Source organism: Chenopodium album, chromosome 7 (genome assembly GCF_948465745.1).
Source record: "Chenopodium album chromosome 7, dcCheAlbu1.1, whole genome shotgun sequence".
Taxonomy (NCBI): Eukaryota; Viridiplantae; Streptophyta; class Magnoliopsida; order Caryophyllales; family Amaranthaceae; genus Chenopodium; species Chenopodium album.
In genome coordinates this window covers 66243949-66260802 of record NC_137840.1, presented here as the reverse complement: position 1 = coordinate 66260802, position 16854 = coordinate 66243949, and the positions used below count along the sequence as shown (strand labels likewise).

At 35.0% G+C, this 16854-nt stretch overlaps 2 pseudogenes; both read right to left on the bottom strand.

Moving 5' to 3' along the window:
* Positions 1 to 4098: 4098 nt before the first annotated feature.
* LOC145640517 (heat shock cognate 70 kDa protein-like) lies at positions 4099 to 7571 on the bottom strand (annotated as a pseudogene).
* A 4842-nt stretch (positions 7572 to 12413) lies between these two features.
* LOC145640516 (heat shock 70 kDa protein 18 pseudogene) lies at positions 12414 to 15541 on the bottom strand (annotated as a pseudogene).
* Positions 15542 to 16854: the final 1313 nt, after the last annotated feature.

The following is a 16854-nucleotide window of genomic DNA, read 5'->3' as shown; positions in this document are numbered from 1 at the left end:
GAGGTTGGGAGCTGAAAAATACGTAGAATTTATTAGATTGTTTATATAATACTCCGTAGTTGCCTAACATTGGTTAAAACTAAATTTAATTTTTTATAAAATTTAGGAAAATTTGCAGATTACCACCCACTAAAATGATTTTTTTATCCAGATTACCACCTTTTTTCAAAATCCGGTGGAATTCAGATGAGTGGGGCCCTTCTAACGGCTACTAACAACTAGTTTCTCCTTCCCAAATGAATTTCCCACCGATTTTCCCCTATATAACATTTCTCCTACCCTAATTTACGATTTGTACTTCAAAAATTCCCCAAATTCCTCAAATTTCACTCCCTTGTAATTGTTGTAGCATCTTGAAGAAACCTCATAGGTGAATTCGCATCAGGTAACCTATGACATTCTTTAATTTTAGGGTTCTTATTGTGCTTAAATTGGGGAAAACTTGCTGATTAGGGTTTACTTTCTTCGCAAATTAGGATTCTTTTCCTATTTAATTGGGGGAAACTGAGTGTTTAGTTATTTAGGGTTCATGTTCTTTGCCCAATTTAGGTTTTTTGTCATTGAATTGCTGTTTGTACTGGGTAAGTTGTGTTTGCAATTTATGCACTTAATTAAGTAATGGTAGTATTGATTGAAGCATGTTTTAAGCTTTTATGTTTATTTGTTGTTGGAATTATTGTGGCAGAAATGGAAGAGAATAAGGTGATTATCAGATTTGAGTAGCTTTTATGTTTATTTCTTGTTGACAATTATTTATATTTATTATTTATTTTTTGTTTACTAATTTGTTCCATTAGATTGTTATAAATTTTAGGAAAATTTGCAAATTACCACCCAAAAATAGTTCCATTTTCTAAATAACCATCCATTAAAAATTTTATTTTAAATTACCACCGTTCTATGGCTCTACCTTTCATAAATCATGTAAGATTATTATACTTACTAAACTTGTACTCACTCCGTTTTTAAGTACTTGTTCCACTTTCCTATTTCGGCCGTTTTTAAATACTTGCTCCATTTCCTTGAAAAGTTTTTACAATATTTAATTCATTTCTACCACTTAGTTGACCCAACAAATATCATATTTTATTCATTTCATATTCTCTCACCTCAAATTTCTCCACTACTTTTGCTTTTGGAAAAATTGCCCAGAATAATCCCACCTTTAGGCCGTCCGCTAAAAATAATCCCACCTTTACCCCTAATCCGCTTTAAATGGTCCCAACAGGTCATGTAACTTGTTATAACAAGGTACTTGACACGTGTTGGCCTGTGATTTGTCAAAAAAAAAAAAAATTAAAAGAAAAAAAATTAATAAAAGTAATAATTATTTATAAAACCACCACCACCCCAAGCCTTTCCCGCTGCCGCTAACACCTCTGGCCCGTAGCTCCGGTCACCAGGACCCCCAGCGACAGCGACAGCGCTGACGCTGACGCCGACGTCGGCCTGAACCCCCTTGCCTGAAGCACCAACCTGCCTCCTCCCTCACGAAACCAAGCAATGTCGCCCTCGAAAACCCAGGCCAACACGCCGACCATCGTATCCCTCCCCTTAAACCACCAAACACCTTCGAAACCATTCCTCTTCCCAATCCCGACCTCCCTCCTTCTTCCCCCCACCACGTTCGAAACCAAACTCCATCACGAAAGCACCAGCCTCCAACCCCAACACCCTGGCGTCGCGACGACCCCTCCCCTGAACAACCAACACCTTCCCTTCCCCACGAAATCTAGGCATAGGCGACTAGGCGAGCTTTTCCTAAACCACCAACACCCTCCCCATCCCCGTCTTTACGGCCACGCCCCCGTTCCCTATCCCTCTTACGGCCGCGCTGTCAGTTTCCCGACCTCAATTCAGGTCACGCGGCCTCAATTCATCTAGTGTGGTGGGTTTCGATTTTCGAAAGGGTTTTGGGGTTGGGTTGGGATATCAGTCGATTTCTAGGCGGCGATGGATACGGGTCTGGGTGGAGCGGTGGTTTCCAGTCCGGGTGGGGTGTTAGTTCTAGGGTTTGGGTTAGGGTGGTGGTGGAGATGGTGGTGGCTGTGGTGTGGCTTAGGTGGTTGTTATTTATTTATTTATTTATTTTTATATGCTTTTACTTTTTTAATACTAATTTTTTATTTTTTATTTTGGACGAATCAAGTTATGACACGTGTATATTAAAAAAAATTAAAAAAAAAAATCACCTTTTCAATCGGTTACTGGTCACCCGGGACCATTTTGAGCGGATTGGATATAAAGGTCGAATTATTAAAAAATAATCCAAAGGTGGGATTATTTTGGACGGACGGCCCAAAGGTGGGATTATTCCGGTCAATTTTTCCTTTGCTTTTTACAATTTTTTATTCTTTCACCAACCCTACTACCTTCATATTTTATTACTTTCTCCAATTTCTCCTAAAATTCCGCGCATGAAAAAATAGAGCAAGTATTTAAAAATGGAGGGAGTAACTTTCTATCTCTCATAAATAGATACACCATGATTAGAAGAAACTTTACACGTATAAACACAATATATATCTATACTTCACAAGTCATCACAAAACTCCTAACGCAATTTATTATAGCTAATTAATAACATTTTTAATGAGGTAGTTGTTTTGAAGCAAAGTACGTCCGAAAATGCTACTCCCCTCGTTCCATAACACAAGGATGGGGCAATAGTGAAATTACTACTTGCATCCCAAAAATTGAGCTTCTACTAAGTTCTTTTTTTAGTGCCAATATTGGACCTACAAATTAATTTAGCATTTAGTTTTTGTGTAATTTGTGGGTTGGAAATAATTAGCTGGAAAATACGTACATTTACAAAATGACTTACCATATCGTCAATATCTTTTCCCCCAAGATGAGTGTCTCCATCAACTGATTTCACTTCAAATGACTCCCTTTCGATAACGACCAAAGAGACATCAAAAGTACCCCCCACCACGCTAAGATCAAAAACCAACACATTTTTTCTGCCAGAAGGCTTATCGTGCAAAATAAAAATCGTGCAATGGATGGATGCCATTGAGAAAACAGTGCAATGGATAGATTGGAATTTCCTTCGTTCTTACTAAAATTTGAAAGTTCAAGGACAAGCTGAAAGAGCTCAAGAGTGTTTGCGAACCCAATCAAGAAAATGGACAAACAGTGTGATGCTGAGGCAGGGATCAATAATATGGGAAATGATGTCGTCGAAGTTGATTAAGATTGAATCCAGATAACGACTTTATTAAATAGACTTGAAGTAAAAGTTCTTATGACAGCCATGTATCTAAAGTATGCTGATATGAAATCCAAGCTGGTAAACTGGTTTCTAATCTTCAGTTTATTTTAAAGATGTTTTTGGCCTTTGTTCATGCCTTTTTCCTGCTGTGTTACTCTATTGGAACAACATTATGCTGCCAGGAGCTCGGGATTGTAATATTTTCCGACTACAAACCCTGAATTAGCGGCCTTAATTGTACAATTATACTGCAACTATATACCAGAATTGATGTTGTTTATCATAAATAGTAATATAGGTAAATTCAGTGAGCTAGATGTCTACTGTAGCCCTGTAAAAAAAAAATGACTATACTGTATGACTTCAGTGTTCTGCAGGAACTTCACCTGTTTTTATTTCTGTATTTGGTATCGTCTTGAGTTATGTTGCAACCATATCATCAGATTCAAACATGCATCATCCCAGTAATTAGCAAACTGCACATTTACAGGTTACAGGACAAAAAATAAAAAAGAGAGAACATGAAAAAAAAAAAATAGCAAATCCAGGCATCCGATCAAAACACTAAAAATGGAGGATGCCCCAGTTTCTCATGGTGAGAAACAAATTTTGTTTCTCACATGGCATTTTCGTAAATAAACCAACAACTTTATTCAATTTTTTTAAATGTGGAGCCCACAATACTGAAAAAGTTGTTGATTTATTCACGAAAATGTCACCATGAGAAACAAATTTCGTTTCTCATCATGAGAAACAGGGAATATCCCCTAAAAATGAGCATTAGAACAACGTACAAAAATTATTTTCCTACTAGAATAGTCTAGAACTAAATAAATTCAATCAAGCTCCAAGAAACTGAATCTAGGCAAAGTTACTGCCTTTCATAGCATCTTTTCCAAGATAGGCTCACAAATTCTCTTAAGCTCATTTAATTTTTCCTCAAACTTACAGGCCTCCGGAAGCAGGTAATTCCAATTTAGCCATTGGGTTATCCTCTCAATCACATCGCCAAGCAGCTTCTTCTCACTTATCCCAATCTTCATTTCACAGCTTTTCAAGGTGTTCGCCATCTTGTCGATATACATTTCTAGGTTGTTCTTAGCTATAACTGCTTCCTTGCGCTGCTCATCCCGAGCTTTGAATATAATCGCCTCTTCCACCATTCTATCAATCTCTTTCTTAGGTAACCTCATACTGTGATTGGTAATGGTCAATTGATTTTTGTTTCCAGTGTTTTTATCCACTGCTGTCACAGTCAAGATGCCATTCTCATCTATACTCAAAGACTCCATAATTCTTGGAACACCCGCTGGTGCTGGAAGTATGCCATGGAGTTTAAACTTACCCAAGAAGTTATTATCCTTCGCAATGGGTCTTTCACCTTCGTAAACACAAATTTTCACATCCGACTGATTGTCTTTTATAGTAGTATATCTTCTCTCCATCTTTGCAGGGATTGGTGTGTTTCGAGGAATTACAACACTCAACTCACCACTACTAACCTCAACTCCAAGGGATAAAGGAGTAACATCCACAAGCACAGTGTTTTTACTGCTGCAATCCAGACCGGCCCTGACAGCAGCAAAAAAAGCAGCACCATAGGCAACAGCCTCATCAGGATTAATGCCTTTGCAGAGCTCTCTACCATTGATAAATTCTTGCAACATGGTCTGCACCTTAGGGATCCGAGTTGACCCTCCAACTAAAACAACATCATGAACATCATCCTTCTTCAGCTTTGCATCCTTCAAACACTCCTCAACAGGGCCTAAACAATTCATGAACAACTCCATATTTATCTTATCAAACCGTGCACGATTCAGGGTAGAAAAAAAATCGATGCCTTCAAACAGACAATCAATTTCTATAGTAGTCTCGGTAGTTGAAGAGAGGTTTCTCTTTGCCCTCTCACAAGCAGCTCTCAACCTCACAAGAGCCCTTTGATTACCACTTATGTCCTTATCGTGTTTCTTTTTAAATTCGGTTACAAAGTGGCTCACAATTCTACTGTCAAAGTCTTCACCACCAAGGTGGGTGCGTGTTCCCGTTAACTGCCTTCACTTCAAACACATCCTTCTTAATAGCCACTAAAGAGACATCAAAAGTTCCACCTCCTAGATCAAAAACCAAAATCTTTTTCTTCCCAGCACAATCTCTATTAATCTTCTTGTCTAGACCATATGCAATGGCAGCAGCCGTTGGCTCGTTAATAATACGCATGACATTGAGCCCAGCAATGGTACCAGCATCTTTAGTTGCTTGGCGTTGAGCATCATTGAAGTAAGCAGGAACGGTGATCACAGCATTCTTCACTTCTGAGCCTAGGTAGGCCTCTGCAGTCTCTTTCATTTTCCCTAAGACCATAGAAGATATCTCCTCAGGAGCAAATGTCCTGTCTTCACCTTCATATGTTACTGAAATCATAGCTTTTTTAAATTACCAGCATCAGGACCGGCAACCACTTTGAATGGCCAGATCATCACATCCTTCTGTACCACTTCATCATTGAATCTCCTACCAATGAGCCTCTTTGCATCTGTTATTGATTTAGCAAAGTTATGAAAACCAACTAATTAAAACCAACTAAACAAAAATGTATCAAGTATAAAACCACCACATTACATATTTGCAGGTAAAAAAAAAAATTGATATAAATATTGACAACTCAAAGCACATCTACCTATTCAGGCAAGATATAACACTAGTTTTTATGTTCTTAAACACTCTATAAACACATTCTGTAGATTATTACTCACATAAGTAAAATTCCTATATATGAATATTTCCAATCCCTAGCAGAACCATACATATAGCATTAGGAAGCATATGCCAAAAACAACTAACACTAACAAGTCATCAAATTGACAAATTTCCCAAAAATCTAGCCATATTTGTGAACACATCCAGAGAAATCATGGGCACAATTCTTCTATTTACAGTACTTCTTGGAAGTTCTATTGAAAAGAGAAGTACCAAATTATCACACATATAACTAATATGCCAAAGAGAATAACAATTTGAATCGAGTTAATATAAAGAAAAGAAAAACTATAAGCTTTATATTGCAGGATAATAAAAGAGGGCACATAAAAGGCTCCACAAATTTATATACTTTGTAGAGCTAGTGAATATCATTCTTTGTCTCACTATGTAGTTGAGAAATTTTCCAAGTCCATATATGATGAAACCAAATTGTAAATGCAATCAAATAAACCAAAAATCTCTACAACAAACATTGTTTATTGATTATTTGCAACAACAAAACAAACCCTTGTACTATATAAATTTTTATATCTTCTAAGAGTTAAACAAAAAAAAGATGTATTACGGTTGCCTAAGTTGTTGTGAATTGAATGATTTCAACTCGATGATTCTGTGGCTGCCACACTCCTACACATGAGTAGGTTGTCCCTAAATCGATTCCTATTGCCGGCCATAAATTACTCCCCTTTTCACTCATTGCTTTGCTTCAGACTCCACAAGAATATGGGTTAGTTTCTTCAACTTGAATACAAGAATAAGTCAAGCGGCTTAGAAGGTCTGCAAATTTAAAATCATATTACTTGAATATGGATGGGTAACACGTAACAGGGTAAGGCTATGTATAATGAATCTATATGTGTCCATGTGGGCCTAATGCACAATATGATGTACTCCGTATCATGTGTGTCATGTACAGAAGTACACTAAACCTTTTATTCACTTTTTTTTATTTTATTGAAACCCCCTTTTTTTCACTAAATATGAATTTTTTTTTTTTGAAAGAAAGCGGTTAGTGCATTATATCATTGAAAGAGTGTCCATAAGTACATACGGAGATATCTCATTAGGTACGAGATGATCCCAACATTGCTCACCCCCTACGGGCACTAACCTAGCTAGATGATGGACAACAAAATTCACATCTCGTCTAACATTAGACCAACAAATGGAAGAAAAGGAAACACTAACAGAAACTATGTCCTCCACTAAATATGAAATTTAAAACCATTTACAATTGGAATTCAATTTTGTATTGTGGAGGTGTAAAATCCATGTACAAATAATATTGCAATTAAAAAAAAAAAACATACATTAAACAATTAAATATATCATAACTTATTTTTTCGAGTTAAAAGTACAATTAGGTACTCAATTCTTAAAAATTTCACCTTTTAGGTACTCAATTTTTTTTACTTTGCTTTTGGGTACTCAAAGTGTTTTTCAGGTGAACTAACTCACCACTAACTCATCACTAACCATACCTAATTAAAAAATTAATATTTTTTAAAAAAAATAAATGTATTAAATTTGACTAAGAAACTAGCCGTTAGTTTCTCTATTTAAAGGGGCATGAACCTGGCAGAATCACCATTGTTGCTTAACAAAATTCATCCAAAACCATTTGTCCCTGATTCAATTTCAATAAAAAAAAAAAAAAAAAAAAAAAAAAACAAAAAAAAAAAAACAAAAACAGCAAGACAGAATCTGTAGCAGTATACCCAGCAACAATATTCATCAAAACAGGTTCATTGACCATGTTTATTTAGGCAGAAATTCTTCAACAAGGTTTTCCAGATTTTGTAGAAAATAAAAACCTCCCCTGTTTTAATTAGTGCGAAAAACATATAAACTAATCCAACCCTTGCGCATTGTAAACAACATGAAATCAACATTCAACAACAACACTAGCTTAATCCAACAACAAACAACAACAAAGCAACAAATTAAACACAAAAAACACAACCAATCGACATCATCAATTTGTTCAAAAAAAACCCCAAAATATCGAAAACCCTAGGTCGCAACAAACATCAACAAATGGGCAAAAAATCCAAAATTTATATCAAAATAACAACATAAACGATGAGAAATTGAGCTTACCTCAAAAAATGGCTGCTTTTGGTGTCGTTTTCCCTAGAATCGAGCCCAAGGTTGCTCGTTGTTCTTCGAAAGTGACGCAACAATGTTTCCAGAAAATGGAAAGAATAAAAGAATAAAGGGAATAAAGAAAAAGAAAGGGAAAAAAAATGGGTGACCCGCGAATTTTTTAATCGGGTGGGGCCCACATACTCTTAACCAAAGTTACTAAATTCTTTAACCCAAGGTACTGAATTCTTTGGCTGATTTATTTTTTTTGGCCGGAATTCTTAACTCAGTACCCAAAAGCAAAGTAAAAATAATTGAGTACCTAAACGGTGAGAAAAGGAAGAATTGAGTACCTGATTTTGTGCTTAACTCTATTTTTTCTAATCGGATCTATTCTGAATTTTTCCCTTTTAATTTGATTAAAAATAAGGTAAACTAAACATGACATTAATTAGGCAACTTGAACATTCATACCTAGTTTTTCCTTATATTATCATATCTTATCTTAACTTACCTAAACTTATTTTACTTGTAATTTGAACATGGCTAACTAACAAATTAGGGTGAAAATATAGTTGAATGGTTTTGTATTGCTTTTTATATAATTATTATTATTCATTATAGGTTGAGTATTTATACAAAACTTATGATCATAAGATAGAAAACAATATTCCTAAAACAAACTCTAGAAGTGCTTTATAAAATAATAAGACTAACGACCTTACCCTTCCTGTCTCTCTCTCTCTTGATTTAATATAATTTGTGAATCTATCCTAATTCTCTCTTAATCCTTATATATTGTTAATTGCATGCTCAATCTACCTTTATCTTATTAGGGCCTATTCACATGTACTTAATTTCACTTCAGTTCAGTTCAGTTTAATTCAGTTTCTAATTTCCTTCTCTCATAAAATATTCATTTCATTTCAATTCAGTTCAGTTCAGTTCAGCAAATGTGAAAAGACCCTTACTCTTTCCTACTTGTTAATTCATGGTGAACAAAGATCTTATTATTAGCATGTTGTTCATAGCCATAGATTATGAGTTGCTTCTTAGCTAGAGGTTGGGTGAAGACCCAACTAAAGCATGTTTTCATGTTCTATTTGGTTTGATGATTGCTTATTCATGATGAGTTAATTATTTTGCATGTATATTTTGGTTGTCAAGTTTATGCTCATGTGTGTAAATTGAAAGCTTGCATTGAGAAATGTAGTTAGGCTGTTAGTCTTCTATTGTGCAATTAGACTATATTTTGCAAAGATACGACATGCTGAATATCCCGCTATCTAGATTAAAACTTAATTTTATAAAAACACACTTTTGTAGTAACTACGCAGCTACGCTAGCCGCCTAGCCCTGTTCTCCCCTTGTTCACGTGCTCGAATCTTGCATGTTGTACACTATCAACTTATTTGCTTCATTTCCCTTTTTTTTTTTTTTTTTGAAATACTTCGGCAATATTTTACTAATTTTCTCTCTTTTAATTAGCTAGTGGTCTCCTCGTACCATATACTACCTCTGTTAACTATTATTTACAACAAATGGGTATTATTTGTGAGATATAAAATATTTCTTTGTTGCAAATAATAGTTAACGGAGGTTGTATTAATATTTTCCATATTTTTACTCTTTCCCACTTATATATGTTGGGAATTTCATCCCAAGTCCCACATGGAAGAAATAGCAAGGGAAGGAGCTATTTATAAAGTGATGCTTAATACACTAGTACAAGGCCTTTTGGGAAGGAGCCCAAAAACAAAATCGTGCGGGCTTGGCCCAAAGCGGACAATATTGTACTAGTGTATGTATAAGCATGGTTCGGCGGCCTAACAAATGGTATCAGAGTCGGGCTAGTTCAGTCTGGGGCGGGTGGCTGTCGTGGAGTATGTGGGGTGTTCCTCGTGTGTCCTCAAAGATTGGTGATCTGTGCCCTATGTGTCGAGTGTGTGTATGAGCATGGTTCAGCGGCTTAACAATATCCACTTTTGGTTTTTACATTATTCTTCAACCAACCTCAAATCCTTCATAAAATGATATTTTCAACTATTTCTCTTAAAACTCTTTATATGAAAAAATGGAGTAAGAAATAAAATACAGAATATTGCCCTTGATGTTTTGATGATAACACAAGTCAAATAAATGGACTAATCCCTTGATGAGTTTTGTAGTTTGTTTATGACAAGTTGCAGGGATAACTTGAGGCAAAGGAACAAGAGCTAAAATAATAAAGAGATTAGTAGCAGTGTTCCTATGAAGGAACTGAAGCTTCGGAGCAGAGGCTAAGGAAAGAAGACTCGGAGAAGAGACTTCTTAGAGAAAATAAAGTTTGGAATATTTTATATTTTAGGTTTTATGTAAGTGAGTTTAATTAGAAATTGATGCTTAGTGGAATGCGTTTTGCAAAGATAAGAATTCACTTGATTGCTAGAAAATAGGAAATATGGTTTGGAAAATATTTTTTTCTGATTTTATCCTTTAAACTAATATCTTTTGATTTCAGAAAAATATCCTTGAAAAACTAACTTCCTAAACTTGCGCAACTAACTGTTGATTCAGTCTTCACCACTTGCGTACAAGCTGCTTCTAAGAGGATCAACGTGACCTGGTTTTTAGGACATGATTGAAAATCTGGAAGTGGTGCAAAGTAGTGGCGTTGATATGCATCAGTGGTGGCTTAAGTGGTAGGAGTTGTGGCTTTTCACCAAGTAATTTTTTCCTATAAATATCGAAGTTATTCTTGGGATAAATTCATCTTGCTCAATCATATCTTTCTATCTTTCTTGTTTTCTAAAAAGAGTCGTCAAGAGTCGCATTCCATTTAAGTGTTTTTCTTAATTACTTTCACTAGAGTTTTATTTACTTGAGTTGTAATTTGGGAATTGGAAGTTTGAGTGAACTTTAAGAGAAATCAGTAGAGAAAGAGAGAGAAGAGAAGAGTGGCAAGTAGAGGGACTTGCTGCTGGGAACTTCAAGTTCATAGAGGAACTAGAAGATTGATTCTTTAGTTTGTAATAGGATGTTTGCCCTATTATAGTGAAAAATCTTTCCTAAAATCCCAATTGGTTGTGGTTTTTCCTCTTGTTAGGGCCAAGAGGTTTCCACGTAAAATCTCTCTGTGTTATCTTAAAGTTCCTTTAGCTTTATTTTATCAATTCTGCAAAAAGTTAGCTAAATTTTTTCTAACTACAATTCACCCCCCTCTTGTAGTATTTATAAAGTAACACAGTAGGAGAAACATGATAACTTGGTTGGGATTTGTTTAGTAACTCCACATTATTGAAAGTATGATGTCAAATTTATCCCTCGTTAGAATACAATGGGTTTTCTATGTGATCGGCTAACACACACCAAAATACTAAACGGATATTCCTTGACCGTTTGAGAAACCATTGAGCAAGTAAATCCTGACCAAGTAACCCTAACCGAGTAACCCCTAACTGATTGAGTAATCCTTTATCGAGTAACTTATGAATAAGTAACCCAATGTAACTAACCCCGGCCACATCTTTACCAAGTAAACAAAATTGTGTAGCATCTCTCATGTGGATGATGTACTTGACAGAATCTAACATTATACTACTGGTATTACGTTTTTCATTTGAAAACAGAGTAAAATAATTGAAGTCTAAGGGCCTGTTCTCATTGACTGAACTGAACTGAATATTTTATAAGAGAAGGAAATTAAGAGCTGAACTGAACTGAATTGAATTGAACTGAACTGAACTGAGCTGAGCTGAACTGAACTGAATTTTAACGTAAGAGAACATGCCCTGTTGTTCTTAATAAAACATTTGCATAATTTATGACTTGTAAATCTTTTTTTTTTTTTTTTTTTTTTTTTTTGGAAGAAGAAGAATCATGACTTGTAACTTAAGATTTTCCCAAAAGATGTTTGATCTGGGTATAAAATATTCTTTTTTTTTTTTTTGATTTTTTTTTTTTGGTTAAAAAAAAATTACAAAATTAAAACTTTGAAGTATTCTGGTGATGTTAAAGTTATACAAGTTTGTATTTTCCCACAAACAATGTTAACTATTAGTATTGTCAAACAATATTGATTTGCTTTAATTGACTAAAACACTAACAAAAAACGATTGTTAATTTCCAAATTTCATGTTAAGACTTAAGATAACAGCTAATAGAAAGAATAATATATAAAGATAAACATAAGAAATTCAGCATGATTAAGATTAAAGCTTCAATCCAGCCTTGTTGCAACCAAACTAAATCATTAGAGTCAAAACGATGATCCTAATTCATACTAGGATAACAAACAGCAAACTCCACATCAAACCAAAATGACAATGAAAAGTTAATTACTACGGAGTACTATTTTGTTGGAGTAAATTCAATCTTGGCTCCTAATCTCTGGAGAAGCGCAACTCATTACCACATCAGTCTCGGACTCCTTTTGGTGCATTATTGCAATGATAGGCTCGCAAATGCTCTCAAGTTCCTTCATCTTTTCCTCAAACTTGCTGGCTTCAGTAAGCATGTAGTTCCAGTCTAACCATTTGGTTGTATTCTCAAGAGCATCGTCGATCTTCCTCTTGTTCTTTAACCCAATCTTATTTCCATAGCCTCTCAAGGTTTCTACCGCCTCATCCATATAATTTTCCAAATTGTCCTTTGCTATAACTGCCTTCTTGCGCTCCTCATCCCGAGCTTTGAACTTTTTCGCCTCTTTCACCTTCCTATCTATCTCTTCCTTGGATAATTTCCCACTGTGTTCAGTTATGATTAGCTGATTCTTGTTTCCAGTTCCTTTCTCCTCTGCCGTCACAGTCAAGATCCCATTCTCATCAATATTCATGCATATAAATACGATAGGAACACCTCCAGGTGCTGGGGGGATGCCTTTGAGGCTGAAGCTACCTAAGAAGTTGTTATCCCGGGCAAAAAGACACTCACCCTCGTACACATCAAATCTCATAGTCGATTGATTGTCTATCTCAGTGGTATATTGTGTTTTTAGCTTTGCAGGGATTGGTGTGTTTCGAGGGATGACAACATCAAACAAACCTTCAACGTTTGCCTTAATTCCAAGGGATAAGGGTGTAACATCCACAAGCACAGTGTTCTTACTGCTACTATCTATACCGGTCAATATAGCAGCATGAAAAGCAGCACCATACGCAACAGCCTCATCCGGGTTAATGCCTTTGCAGAGCTCTTTCCCTTTGAAAAATTCCTGCAACAATTTCTGAACTTTGGGGATCCGAGTAGACCCACCAACTAGGACAACATCATCAATATCACCCCTCTCCAATTTTGCATCCTTCAAACACTTTTCAACATGGTCCAAACAATCCATGAACAAATCCTTGTTGAATTTGTCGAACCTTGCTTGATTGATGGTTGATGAGAAATCGATACCCTCGAAGAGACCATCAATATCAATAGTGGTCTCTGAAGTTGTAGAGAGGACTCTCTTAGCCCTTTCACATGCAGCTCTCAACCTTCCAAGAGCCCTACGATTTGCACTTATATCCTTACCGTGGTTCAATTTAAACTCGGTTACAAGATGGTCCATCATTCTACTGTCAAAGTCTCCTCCACCAAGGTGAGAGTCCCCACCTACTGCTCTGACTTCAAAGACATCCTTTTTCACCGCAACTATAGACACATCAAAAGTTCCACCACCAAGATCGAAAACCAAAACGTTTCTTGATGCAGCTTCACTGCAATTAAGCTTCTTTTTTAGACCATAAGCAATAGCAGCAGCTGTTGGTTCACTAAGAATGCACATGACATTGAGTCCAGCAATGATTCCTGCATCTTTTGTTGCCTGACGTTGAGCATTGTTGAAGTAGGCAGGAACGGTGATGACAGCATTCTTCACTTCTGAATCAAGATATGCTTCTGCGATGTCTTTCATCTTTCCGAGGATCATAGAAGATATCTCCTCAGCAGCAAATAGCCTCTCTTCATCCTCATAGGTTACCGAAATCATAGGTTTTTTGTCATTGGCACCATCAGGAGCAGCAACAACTAAGAATGGCCAGAGTTTCATGTCTTTTTGCACATTTTCATCTTTGAACCTCCTACCTATAAGCCTCTTTGCATCTGCCAATACGAAAATTGATCATCAGTAAGATGTATTTAAAGCACAAGTACAATTATCAACCAAAAACATTTTAAGTCTCCTCCTACTTAACAGAAATTCCCTCATAATATCGGGCACTACTTCATCATTGTCACAAACTTTAATGCCTTTTTAATCTACTCCCTTCATCTCTCAAAGTTCTTCCAATCCTACTTTGAGTTTTTTTTATCTCATAATAAGTTCTAAACAAGGCACGGACTTTACAAGATTGAATGAGTAACATTTAGTACTCCCATAAGTTAATTAGATATCAAATAGGAATGAGAACAAATCTCAAAGCAGCCAAGATAATCAAAAGATTAATTTAGTCCGGAACCATTAATAAAATGATTGGAATTGACAAATTAAGACCATAAAACAGAAATTATATAAACGAGCAGCTTCCTGTAACTCAGTAAGGGCTGTAACCAACTAACCACTGATCAAAGAATTATAACTAAATAATTCAGAAAAAAAAAAAAAAAAAAAAAAAAAAAAAAAAAAGAGGTTCCAACAGCTGTTCTTTTGTGCTTTACAAAAGTAATTTCGTGATTGATTTTCTATAAAAATTCATCAATCTTATTTACTTCGTATACCCTAATGATTATTGAAAATTGGATTACACCCAAGAACAGAATGTAACAAAATTAACATACTCCGTATAATACAGAGTAATTACATGCAATTCAAAATATAATATCCTTTTTATTTTTAACAAAGCACACATTTCATAATAAAAATGCCATATAAACGAACAAAAATTAAAAGATACTCCATACACATTTTGGAAGTATATACTCCATATCAAAATGAATTTAGCATGAATTTTATTTTTTTAAGTACATTATAAAATACTACAGTAAAAAGAAATGTAAATTTCCAATGGAACGGATAAATGATGAGATACAATAAAAAGAATCTACGGCAAGTTAAGGGAAAAGAACATTATCTATAATCTAACAAGTAACAATCTATTAATTACTTTGAATTACATAATTTTACCATAATTAACAAAATAAAACAAAACTTTGATCACAATAATAATTACAAAGAAAAAATAGAAGAACGAACCAAAGATGGTGTTAGCTGGATTCATAGCCGCCTGATTCTTAGCACCCTCACCAATAAGACGCTCGTTTTGATTGAAGGACACCCAAGATGGTGTCGTACGGTTACCTAAGTCATTGGTGATGATCTCAACACGGTCGTGTTGAGGTTGCCATACTCCTACACACGAGTATGTTGTCCCGAGATCGATTCCAATTGCCGGCCATGACTCAGTACTCTTTTTGTCTATTTCATTCTCCATTTTTTGAAATGAAAGAGGTTTACTTTAGTTTAAAATTTGAGGAAGAAGGTGTACAATGAAGCCTATGAAGGGAGTCAAAGGATGTTTCAATTTTGAATGGAGTGGGTGACTTTAGGCCTTCTGAAATCAGTCTATTGTTTAGTGATTACTCTCTCTACTCTTACCTTTTTGAACTCCGCGCAAAATTTATGATCACCTTTCTCTGATTTTTATTTATTTATTTTTAAGTCAATTTAATCGACTAATAAAACAGTTACGAGTCCAAAATAATATGGGGTACTCAGTATAAAATTGTGATTTTGTAGACTAAGGGTACGTTCACATTTATTGAACTGAGCTAAACTGAACTGATTGGAGTTGAATTGAACTGAACTGATTAAAGCTGAACTGAACTGAACTGAACTGAACTGAGCTGAACTAAAGTGAGCTGAACTGAACTGAACTGAACTGAACTGAACTGAATATTTTATGAGAGAGAGAAATTAAGAGCTGAACTGAATTGAACTGATTGGAGCTTAACTGAACTGAAATTAAGTAAATGTGAACAGACCCTTACTCCGCATTTATTGTCCTATTGACGTATTTCTTTTGTTTTAAAATAAATTATGACAATTATGTAAATAACTTTTTAACACTATTTACGTAATATATTTTGACCTAATTTTATTATTTTTTTAAAAAAGTCATGTTGATATGTACTGGTTTAAATTGTCTCGAATATTAACTTTTTATAATTTTTTTATAGTACTTATCCCTTATTTGGTTAAACAAAAAAGAATGAGCTAGTCGAATTCATGAGGAATACAATTTTGAGTTAGCACTACAAATTTTTTTAAAAAAAAAGGTTTGAAGAAATTAAAATTCCTAGATTATTTAAGTTCCCACAAAACATGGAAAATTCATGAGAATTATAATTTTTTTTTCCCACCCAATTATGGTCATATCCTAGGAATAAATAAGGAAAATTATCACTCATACTTTCCATGAAATTCAAATTCCTAAGGAAAGTTAGATCTCTTTTGAACCAAACACTTAATGATAATTAGAGATACTATTGATCAAAGTTAGCAACACACTGAGAATTGGAACAATACAATTTTTATACTCACAGGAATAAGACATACTTCCTCCCGTTTCTTTTATCACGCTTGCCAATGCAAAACTTTAACGATCAATAACTTAAATTCCCCATTAATAAAAATTATAAAAGTTATATATTATGATTGTATTTATTGAGACGAATCCAAAAAGATCATACATGAATATATTTTTCCTTACATATTATTCACAAAAGACGGTGAAAGAAGGGGTGGTGAATAGTGTAAAAGTCAAAGCGGGTCAAGTAATAAAGAACGGAGAAAGTATACTTTAATAATACTTGCTAAGAATGAGACA